The sequence below is a fragment of the Sturnira hondurensis genome, unplaced genomic scaffold (genome assembly GCF_014824575.4).
Source record: "Sturnira hondurensis isolate 20B ecotype Veracruz unplaced genomic scaffold, ASM1482457v3 Scaffold0016462, whole genome shotgun sequence".
Lineage (NCBI taxonomy): Eukaryota > Metazoa > Chordata > Mammalia > Chiroptera > Phyllostomidae > Sturnira > Sturnira hondurensis.
Window position 1 is genome coordinate 46794 of NW_028089093.1, and position 12654 is coordinate 59447.

The following is a 12654-nucleotide window of genomic DNA, read 5'->3' on the forward strand; positions in this document are numbered from 1 at the left end:
GACCCTTCTTTCAGATTGGATAAACTGAGCTATCCAAATGCCTCCAACAAATGACTCCAACAAAGTAAAATGCTCATCAGATCAAAAGAACCTGAAGTTGTTACGAAGGAAAACATCACTCTGGGTTATTCATGTAACTATCACTATTCCTTGATCAGTCCAGGTACCTCCAACTCATTTCTATAAACCAAAATGAAGGGAAGAAAGGAAGCTTTTCTAGCTCATTTTCCGTAAGTGACCTTAGGTAAAAAGCTCTCCCAGACACCCAAAAGCACTGTTTCATACCACCCAAAAGCACTGTTTTATGCTGTCCAGAGTGAATAAACCCGCAGTCTGGCAACATATCACTTTGAAAAGTTTCCATGCACTTTTGTGCCACAGATGCCTGGCAAAGTAATTTTGGAGCCTTCACACAATCCCCCCCACCAATGAAGCAATGCCTTTTAAACAAAATTAAGGAATTGCCAGTGAGCAAAACTCGCTGATTGCCTTCCATATTTACATCAGACCTTCTGATCAAAGACTAAATCATTCCACTTTTCCCCAGAATTTGCAACATATTTGGAAGTGATCCTGTAGAGCAGTGATTGTCAACACTGGCTGCACATGAAGATTATCTGGGGAACTTTTAAAACTACTGATTGATGTCTGCAATCCACACCTTGAGACCTGGGAAGGAACTGGGCATCAATACTAATTGAAAGCATTCACATTCACTCCCACCAGGTAATTCCAATGAACACCTGGGTTAAGAACCACTGGTTGTTGAGACATGATTGCTTTTTAGAACTTTATCTTTTAATGGTTATTTAAATGGATTTTCTTTATTGTAGCCCACTAACTTAAGCATCTCACTTGGCCAAATAACTTTTACTTTGTACTGTAGGGTCAGAATCCTGGGACTCTTGTTTTTTAAATGGTCTTTATCTAGCATTACTGTGTCTGTGGAGTGTTTCAAGTTTCTCTAGTGCTAGCCAGGTTCTTCAAAAGAAAGGTATTTAACTTGATTGTTTTGGAAATATTCAGTAAGTCCACGTGTTAACATGGCAAAAGATTCTCAATGCCATGTTTAGCACCTTAAAAATCTATCATTACATGCATTAAAAAATAGCCAAAGACTCATTCACAGATATTAGAGGGAATGTAGACTGCAATATTTATGTGAAGAAATACTTCTTTAATATATTTTCAGTTACTCAGTAACATAATTCACACAGGAAAGACAGAATAATTACTTGATTTTTCCTTTTATTTACCAGTGTTCCAAATAATGAATTGGTTCTTTATCATCATTTAAAAGTGACTGATTAGGATTTTATTTATATTATTATGGACCCATTAATTTAAACATGTTTAATGTTCTGGTTGCCTTTAGGAGATTTCTCCCATGTACACTGAGCTACACCTCCAGGGCTTTAAAGATAATGGTTGATACTTAGTGCCAGGTAAGTATTTGTTTCTTAGGTATTTATTTGTTAGTGTCATTGGAAAATTGGAGTTTGATAGGTTTGCTAATCCTTCATAACAGCCTTCAAAAAACCTTATCTTAGGAACCTGGAGTTTAAATTTGTGCTAAATAAAATGGCAACTCTTCCAAACACTGGAAAATATACAGCATCACAAATGTATTCTCAGTTGGTCACTCCCCCAGAAGTATACATAATTTTCAACTTTAGTGAAAATAAGTTAATTATTAATTAATTAATTAATCTTAGAGCCTGGGAGTCGTCCAACCAGCAGAGGGAGTACAAGTTAACTACAAACTGAAGCTCCCAAACTGCTTTCCTATTGGTGAAATCACTGATAATGTTTTGGAGAGAAAGAAGATACCAGAAACAAGACAGGACATATCTGTGCTATTTTGTTGTCTGTTGGGTACAAACTGAACTACACTGATTCTTAACAAAGAGAAACTACAAAGTGAGGGGAAATATTCTTCTGAATTTCATCAGAACCTTCTTTGCTTAGAATTCAACACATTATTGTCCACAGCTTGATTGATAAATGTCTTGGAGGATTAGACAGGAAAAAATATGATTATCATACTTTTTGTAAACTTAAAAAAGAGAGACATGCAGAAATGATATGAATTCCTTAAAGTCACATCAAGTCACAGGTAGAGGCAAAACAATATAAATCATCCAAGTTTCATACCTGCTTTTCACATAAGACTTTAGTCAATGATCTTTTTAAACCTTACAAAAATATTTTGCAGTTTTTGTGCTTGTCTTTGCTAATAATGATGCAGCTGAGGCAAGACGAAGAACTTGAAAATACAGAGCACCCGGGCACTCCCTAATTTCCTCGCAAGTTTTCCTCTGGGGATGGTGCTTTAATTTCCAATCAGTCCAAATCAATAACGTATGGTTGTCAGTGCCATTGTTGACTCTCACAATTTCTTGTCTCAATTCCATAGTTTGTAGAGCTTGGGGCTTGGGGTCACTGGCAGGGGTTTTGATTTGGGGCTTTCTGTGTTTACACAATAGGGCAAGTCAATATCTCTTCTCTAGCAGTGAATTCTGGGCTAAACTGATCTATCAAGCATTGTAGACAAATGAAGACCTTAAAGGAAGCTCCGTGGAGGCCTTCACTCCTCTTACATTTCATTGAATCCACAGATTCTCATTTGCTCCCTACAGAGATCTGAGTACAGCTGAACAAGAAAGAAAGGAAAGTCACATGAGAAGAGTGGAATGCTCTTACAATATTTTTAGTCTGCAATGTATACTGAATTCCATTCACACAGTCCTGCAGGAGGTTTGGCCCATCTTCACAGAGCATGCCACGACTCCTGCTTATTGCAACAGATATGTACATTTCTCAAGGACTGACAATAATTAAAGAAAAAACAAACTGGGAGGCTCACATAAGATTGTTGAGGCTGGCTTTCCCTTTTCCTTTTGTTGATACCTGTTTTATAAAGTGTTGGAAAGTTCAAGTCTTTCTCCAATTTGATGGACTTAAATTGTGCACCTGAGTCAAGCCAGTTTTGGAGATCACAGGGCTATTTCTAACTTTTCAAGAGGCCAATAAAAAGACCAAGAAAAGTTTTTGACCAATCTGCCATCATTTTTCAAAGAAATAAAATTAATATAGAAATGAATTGTGAAAAAAATGGAAGATGAACCTTGGAGACATGGATTGAATACATGAAGACTTCTTGGTGGAGACCACAAATGAATGAGTTTGGTCCTTACTTTCATTGAACTTAACGGTTGCAGGTTTCTACTTCCATATTCATGTGCCTTTATTCTGTGAATCAAAATGTCTGTCCCATGCCAACATACAGCATGGCCTCCTAAAGTTTGTTTGTTCCCAGCCAGAAGCCTGCAACCCTCAATGTTATTTTAAATTTCAATTTATTGTGATTGGTATAGGTGGTGGTATTATTGTTATTACTATGGAACAACATTTCAATATACTTGAGTTCCATGTGCTAACTTACAAAATTATTGTTATAGCTTCAATTCCTTTAGCATTGATAAATATTGACTTTAAAACTCAAGTCCGCAAGGTACATAGAATCCAGAGAAGCCAAGACACCCTCATGGAAGTGCAAGAGGGGCAGTAACCCTCTATTCTCAGAGCCACTTCCAAGATCATGCACTAAAATCAGACAACATAGCTGACATATGACTGGCAAGTAATCGATGCCCACTGTGACTTTGCATTTCACTGAGATGGCTTCTTTTCAAGTGACGAAGCTTAAACAGAAGTTTAGTAACAAGGAATGTGAGTATAAATCAAGATGTGAAAATGATGGTCTCCTCTTTTAGCAGATCCAGAGTGCAGCCATTTATCTATTTTTCTCTTTTGGGAGGAAAAAAATAGCTGATTTAGAAGAGTTTTCTATTTTATTTATATTTTTTCTTAAAAAAACATGTTATTGGTTTTACACTACAGAATCCAAAGGGGTGGATAATTTCCTGATGGTTTAGAGAGGTATCATCTATTTCAGATCATCCCCATGCTGATTTCCAGTGCATATCTACACAACTTAAATGCAGTCAATAATTGTTCATGGCCCTTTAACTTGGGTGTGCAACATAGAAGAGAAGTATATCTTAAGATGGATGGAAAAACAGAATATTTCACATACTTCTTTACATTTTAGCAGAAGCAATGGCTAACATGGAGTAGCCATTAATTCTATTAAAAATACCAATTCCTAGCCCTGGTCAGTGTGGTTCAGTTGGTGGAGCATTGTCCTGTACACCAAAAAGTTTCGGGTTTGATCCCTGTTTGGGATGCGTGTGGAAGGCAACCAGTCGATGTTTTTCTCTCTCACATCTCTCTCGTTCGCTCTCTCCCCCATCCTCCATTCTTCTCTCTAAAAACAATGAAAAAATGTCCTCGGTGAGGATTAAAAATTAAACACCACCAATTTGAAGACAACTCCGCTAAGAGATTCTGATTCAATAGAATGGGGTAGGACCTAGGAATCTCTGTTTTAAACACTTGTTCTGGTGATTTTTATGATCTATTACATCAGATACATTGGTCATTTGTTGTTTTTGCTTGGTCAACATTTCTTCCTTCTGTTGATAGGAGCACCTCTGTTTTCCTGTGAAAAAACACTTTTCCCCAACTCTCAGACTGTGAGTAAGATTCTGGACATGCTGAATGTCCATATGAGATTCATGGATGTGGAACTTAAAAGACAGACCAGAAGAAACAGTTTTGTATTTTTTTCCAGCCATTTCAGCTGCTCAGATGCCAGTATAGGGTAAGTAGACAGAAGGGTTTAACCCATTCCTGAGGAGGTAAGGCTATCCAAGAGAAGTACATAGAGAATAAATGGAATTTCCAAGACAGTGTTTAAATGAAAAGAGACAAAAATATTTAAGGTGGCAATATTAAAAATAAGTTTTTCTTTCTCCTCTCTGATTACAAAGATGAGTTTTATTAAGAAAGATTAGGCTAGATATTCTTTACTCTTATTTGTAGTACAGTGTATAAAATTTTGAATATACTACATTATCAGTATCAAATAATACCACAACTGGTAGTGCATTACTTTTAGATAATGATTGATGCAATTTGTGTATATTTTTCACTGCAAACTTTCAAATAAACTGGTAGGCAAGAGTAGGCAAGAGTCAGGCGAATACATATCTGTTTAAAAAACTCTTTCAGAATAGCACTTATAGTAACTCTACCTCCTCACCCATTAGATTTTTCATTTCTAACACCATTTTCTCTTCAGGGCTTAGTATGTTTGATCTCAGACTGGTATCAGTATGCCTAAGAGGTCATGAGATTTTATAGATAAAATTTTGACCTGGTAATTAAACTATGTTTGGACAGTCTTCCTCCCTGTCCAAATTTTGAGATAAAATTCTAAAAATGAAAATTATTTCTAGACTTCATGAATGCTCCAATCCTAAATCCTTCCTGAATTGTAAAGTGGAAAATTAAATCATTTTTGTTGGAAAACTCCCTGTTCAGTGGGTCCAGATCAGCACTCAGATGATGTCAGCAAATGCTACATTTTTTTCCAATTATGAAATGAATTATGGGGCGCTAGCAAACCACAGTCAGTCATTAAATAAAGCTATTTTGGCTGACACATTGTTGTCCTGCCAGAAAACACAGGTGTTTTGTTTTTAGAGAATTTTTAAAACATTGCTGTAAAAAAAGATTGCATTAACAATCCTTGGGCACAAGTAATATAGGAACATAAATAAGAAGCTGCTATTTTGTGGAGAATTTGTGTGGCGAGGGTAGAGATTGTATTTTCGCATACAAAATAAAGAGTTGTTTTACGTCCAAGGAATTGAAACATTTGGGCCATGATGTATGATGACAGTGATATATGACCATGCATATTTAAAAATCAATACAGGGAGTCTTAAGAGTTGAATAAAAAGCACCTTATAAACATGAATTATTATTATCCAGGACACACTTTCTTGGCTTGGGATTTTCAAAGAATGTTAGTTCATTCTTTCTACGATGATTCTCAAGGGTTTCAGATGCGTAGTCTCAAAATGCTGGCATGTCCATCTGTCGGTATCAGACATGTGCTCATTAATGGTAGGACTTGAGCTGTACTTTTATTTGGGGGTAGTTCCTTGAAAGACAAATGATCATAAATTTTTTTCCTTGGTCCAAAGTCATACTGACAGTTTTTAGTTATTTTGCCTTTTTAGTAATATCCTTACTTTTACACCCATCTTTTTCTCTCCCTTTCAATCTACTGTCTTCAGTTTACATGTCTCTAAGCCATTCCTAAACAAAGCATCTGCTTTCACTTGATTCGTCTAAGGAATCTGATTATCTCATCCAGACTGTGACATCCTGAATCATGCATTAATGGCATGCTTATGGAATGAAGCAGTTTTCTGTTTCAAAATGATTTTTTTTCCCCTCTGTGTGTGCAAGAGGGTGTAAATGTCACATATCTGTAATCTCCTCAGAACTCAAAAACTAAAGTAACAATTAACTTCTCATCTGGGTTAAAACTATGTTTAACAAGAACAGAGTTCTATTGGCAAGCACACCTTAATAAATTCTTGCTGGAAATAAGTTTTAGGGTTTAATTGTTACAAAGTGCATTTTGAATGCATTCTAAAGTTGATCCCCAAGACCTGAACTGCCCAGGTTTCACTTCAGAGTTGCCAAGTGTTTTCACTGCAGACTTTAGAAAGGGCCCTCTCTCATTAGTTATGGCATCTCTGATACCACAGTTTGTGATATATATCATTTTTGAATGCTGATATATGTCAAGATCATTCTTCAGATCCTCAGGATTGTCTTAAAAACATACTTTAATCAACAGCCCATTCAGAATTCCACCAATGACTTAGTCATGAATGTATGAAATTCACCTAAGATACAAAGACTTTTTTAAATACTGAAAGGACTTAAATTATTTATGAAGTAATTACTGTCTATACAAATTGAATAATTTTGTAATAATCTGGTGGAAAGAACTCTAAGTAAGCTATTGTTCAACTGAATGTTAGGGACAAATTATAAAATGAGAGAATTCTGGTCAATGACCAGATCCTGTACTACAGTGACATGATTTAATAAAACGTATTTATGAACATATAACTCCTTTACATCATTTCATTATTTCAAGTTTAAATGTGGCAAATTCTATTATCAAACATAATTGGGGAATATGTTCTGCTTAATCAAAGGTTTGGGTTAAATAAATGATTAGTCAACAAAAACTGTATAGAAATATAAATAGATACATGAGAGATATATAGTAATATATATACACAAACACACCCACACACACACATGCGTACCAACTTTGTGAGAATGTCACAACACAGGTGAACCACTGGAACTTATTTAACCACAAATGCATAAACACCATCATCATAACATTCTAGAATTAATCTACATCAGCGAATTTCAACTGGTATGCAGCAAGAATTTTCAAAGCATGCAACACTAGACTATTTAGTCAGAGACATTGAACTCTTTTCCCTTAGATTGTCAAACTAAAAAACAATAACATCCAACACAACAATAACCCTCCAGTGTGAATGCCCTGTCTTGAACCATAAATATATAGGTCATGTAACAGAATTGCATCTTATTTGTCACATAGCATAATAAGTTTGCATGTGGTTAGTTAATTCTTTGTATCAGAAATCCTTATATACAAGTATAGGCACATGATTTCTTAAAATGTCACCTTGGAGAAAAAAGGGTAGGTAATTACTATTATTATTTTTTTGTAAATCAATCAAAATTATGCCTATTTTTGTCATCCAAAAAAAATCATAATTTTTTGGTATGCTGCAGGATTTTAGTAGTTAATTTGTGTGACATGAGATGAAGAAGGTTGAAATCGCTGATCTACATGTATGACAATGTTTCTAAGAAAGAAGGCATGTATAATTCTTGCTGGTGATACCTAAAACTTTGTTCCTAAATAGAGGACTCTCCTTACTACCTATTCTACTTACCACTCCTGATCCTAGCCAAGCGGTAGGGACTGCTTTCCCAAATTTTTTACCCAATGATTGTAGACTTTATGGCAAAATGGTCTAGTTGAGGAGGTTTAGAGGCTAAAGGTAAATCCAGAAGGCTGAAGAGTAGTGATCGAGTGGCCAGAGGTCCAACTCAAAATTCCAGGAGAACTGAGGTAAGTGGGGCAGGTGGTGGGTGGGCGGAACACTTAAGATAAGTATCTGAAGATGAATTTGCAAATGGAGAAATTAAAGGGTGTGATTGTTCACATAGCAATGGATCACAGGAACATTTGAAGAAACATGTTTTCAAGTATTTGCTTGTCACTCTTTAAATAATTAACAAAGGAAGAAATTAAAAGCTAAAATGTTTTAAGCTGCTAAAAATTTTCAAAAGTGGAAGCTTGCATATATTTATATTTTTTAATATTAGACTATTTATTGACCACTGTTCATCAATATTTACAATGAAGAGTATATAACATTCTGATTACTACAAAGTTGTCCTTTTCCAGACTCCCACTGAACCAGTAACACAAATATTTAAAAGATTGAGGTTATATGTAAGGAATGAGTTGGGGGTAAAGATAAATCATGCAAATCAATAGTTTAGATGACAAAAGCATGTTCACCCATTTATTCCAGCAGGTCTTCTTAAATTGCCAACATCTTTAACCATCCGATTAGGTTTCCATGAGCAAAGTCCTAGACATTGACTTTTTAGTCAATATAGCAGAGATTTCAACTTGCAAAGTTTTACTAGAAAGAATCTTTAAGTGTCCATGTAACTAGGTCTTGCTTAACTAATTAAAACACACCAGGATTTAGCAAGTTTTCTTATTTGGGAGGGGAAGGAGATTGTTGGTATTGATAAAATATTCCTATCAGGGGTTTTGCAAATCCATTTGTATTTATTAGACTATAGATATAGATATAGATTGTGACATGGTTGCTTTTAATATATCTGACTTAATTTGTTTCCATTTTATTTCAATTGTCTAATTAATTACAGAATTATCTATTTGATTTGAAAGATGAAGGTTTCAGAAAAAATTTTAATACAATGTGAACTGACATTTCTTTTTTCACTATTTTAAGGTATATTTTATTGATTGTGATATTACAGTTGTCCCCTTTTTTCCCTCTCCATTATTCCCCTCCACCCTGCAACCCTCTCCCACAGGTGTTCCCCCCCTTAGTTCATGTCCATGGTTGTACATATAAATTCTTTGGCTTCTCCATTTCCTCACCCTCTATTCTTAACCCCCTGCCTATTTTGTACCTACCGATTATGCTACTTATTACCTGTACCTTTCCCCCCATTTTTCCTTCTCTGCCTTCTCACTGATATCCCTCCACGGGATCTCCATTTCTATGATTCTGTTCCTGTTCTAGTTGTTTGCTTAGTTTGTTTTTGTTTGTTTAGGTTCAGTTTTTGATCATTGTGAGTTTGTTGTCGTTTTACTATTCATAGTTTTGATCTTTTCCTTAGATAAATCCCTTTAACATTTCATATAATAAGGGGCTTGGTGATGATGATGAACTCCTTTAACTTGACCTTATCTGGGGAGCACTTTTTCTGCCTGTCCATTCTAAATGAAAGCTTTGCTGGATAGAGCAACCTTGGATATAGGTCCTTGCCTTTCATGCCTTGGAATACTTCTTTCCAGCCCCTTTTAGTCTACAAGATGTCTTTCGAGAACTCAGCTGATAGTCATGTGGAAATTCCTTTGTAGGTAACTGTCTTTTTTCTCTTGCTGCTTTTAAGATTCTTTCCTTATCTTTAATCTTGGGTATGTGATTATGATGTTGCTTGGTGTGTGCTTCCTTGAGTCCAACTTCTTTGGGACTCTCTTTGAACTTCTTGGACTTCCTGAAAGTCTATTTCCTTAACCAGATTGGGGAAGTTCTTCATTATTTTTTCAAATAAGTTTTCAATTTCTTGCTCTTCCTCTTCTCCTTCTGGCACCTCTATGACTCAGATGTTGGAACATCTAAAGTTGTCCCTGAGGTTCCTGAGCCTCTCTTCATGTTTTTGCATTCTTATTTCTTCATTCTCTTCCAGTTGAATGTTTCTTTCTTCCTTTTGTTCCAAATCATTTATTTGAGTCCTGGTTTCTTTTCCTTCACTGTTGGTTCCCTGTATATTTTCCTTCGTTTCACTTTTCATAGCCTTCACTTTTCCTCAATTTTGTGTCCATACTCCACCATTTCCGTGAGCATCCTGATTACCAGTGTTTCGGACTGTGCATCTGATAGGTTGACTATCTCTTCATTGCTTAGTTCTGTTTGGGAGCTTTGATCTGTTCTTTCATTTGGGCCATATTTCTTTGTCTCGGCATACCTGTTACATTGTAAGGGGCAGAGCCTTAAGTATTCACCAGGGTGGATCAACCCATTTCTCTGTATGGTGCTATATGTGGGGAAGGGGTCCAAGAGGGAACAATGAGGCTGGCTCAGCTCTCATCCCACTTTCTGTCACTTCCCCTGCTACTCACAAGCCCATTGGGCCCTTCTGGTGCTGATTCCCAGTTGGGTGAGTTTGTGTATGTCTAGGACCCTGTGGGTCTCTCCAATGAGCTCTCCTGTGAGGGTGGGAGTTTTTCCTGTCATTGCAGCCCCCACATATTTTTTCAGTCAGAGGTTTTGAGACTTTATTTCCCTGCACTGGAACCCTGGCTTGCATAGTCTGTCTCACTCCCCAGTTATTCCTCCAGGTTTATCCACTCACAAATTTGGGACCACCCAGTCTTTCAGTCACTGCCTTGCCTCATGTCCTCTCTGCCCCAGCTGCCCATCTCTGCCCCTCCTACTGGTCTAGATGAATGTTTCTTCTTTAACTCCTTGGTCGTCGGACTTGTATACAGTTCTATTTTCTGGCACTTCTGGTTATTTTTTTATTTTTTAACTTGTTTGGCCTTCTTTTGGTTGTGCAAGGAGGCAAAATGTATCTACCTATGCCTCCATCTTAGCCAGAATTTTGTATTGAGTTATTTTAGTGGTGTCAAACTCATTTTCACTGGGGGCCACATCAGCCTCATGGTTGCCTTCAAAGGGCCAAATGTAATTTTAGGACTGTATAAATGTAACTACTCTTTAACAGTTAAGTGAGAGTTCAGCATTGCCACTGGGTAGAAACAAGGTGCTGGGCCAGATAAAACAAGGTGGAGAGCTGATTTTGGCCTGTGGCCTTGTGCTTGCCACCTGTGTCTTAGGTTGTTCAGAATGATGATATTGCATGAACGTGGACTTATCCATGGTTGTGAGATTATGGGAGGGGAAAGAAGAAAGTGCAGAAAGAAAAACATTTACAAATGTATTTTATGTGTACACACACAAAACAACAAATAAACAAACAAAAAATACCCAGAATGGACCTTAGGCCTATGAGTTAAATACAAAATCCAACTGAACAATGAGTATGAAGAAACTCCCCCACATTTTGAAAACTTGTTCTCTAACACAAAGGAAATTATGTGCCTTGATATCAACTTTTTCTGACAAAAGAAGCAACTAAGAAAGCTTTATTTGTTCAATGTAACCAATGAAGAAAACCCAACTCCCCCAATATTACTTTAGAAGGAATATATAAAACTGGATTTTCATTAAAATGTAGCTATTTTTTCAAACTAATAAATATAAAAACCAAGACCCAGATTTTACATATGTATGTGTGTGTATATATACATATACATACATAGATATATAATCTGATCTATATCTGTATCTATCTATCAATAATCTATCCATCTATATCAATGCAAACAAATTGAACTCAATTTTCTAGACAAGAATCCCAAATTAGTCTCTCTTCAGAAAAAAGCCATTACAATGAGAACACTTTGTATTGGCCTCTTGCTGGCATCAACTCTACCTCATTTGAATCTTCCCATTTCTGTGGAAACATTAATTCTCCATTGCTGTCTGTGGCACCAATTACTTGTTCAGTATCAAAACCTCCAGCAAAACCCCTCAGGCTGTCAGCAGCATCTCTTTTTTGGTGTGCCATCATCAGATTCACTGTGAGATAAAGATTTTCTTTTTGTACCATCTTTTCCTTTACCAGATCCTTGAGAATTAAGAAACACTTTAATAAATTCTGGACAATAGAAACTTTCTTCAGCTTCCCAATACTGTCAAAATCTGTATTACCTTCCACTTCAGGAGATACTCCACCTTCCCATTCACTACACATGTGGCCTGTGCTTTTTCCACTATAAATCCCTCAGGCTCTGCCTCTTCAACATTTTCACTCCTTCCATTCTGTTTCTTTTCCATTTTTTTGCAATGTATTGGAGACCATTTTTACTTCAACCTTGAAGAGCTGTTGTAGTAGTCTCCCCTTCTCCCTGGGAGGTATACGTTCCAGCACCCAGGCCTTCTCAATGTGGGTGCCTGAGTCCATGGATAGAACCAAGCACTGTTCATATAGGGATGGGAAAAAGTAGGTTTACAGTTGTTGATATATAAAATAATACAATAATTAGTAAACAGTGATATAAGATTAAACTTTGTTTTGCATACCCAAAACCATAAACCTAGTTTTGCTCATCTCTGTACTATGTTTTTTCCTATACATACATACCTATGATAAAGTTTAATCTATAAATTTGGCACAGTAAAAGATTAACTACAATAGCTAATAATAAAGTAGACAGTTATATCAATATACTGTGATAAAAGTTATATGAATGGTCTCTCTTTCTTTGTCTCAAAATAT

The 12654-nt window shown here is 36.2% G+C and overlaps 1 pseudogene; it reads right to left on the reverse strand.

Moving 5' to 3' along the window:
* Positions 1-11760: 11760 nt before the first annotated feature.
* Positions 11761-12212, reverse strand: LOC119000921 (chromobox protein homolog 3-like; annotated as a pseudogene).
* Between the last annotated feature and the right edge of the window lie 442 nt (positions 12213-12654).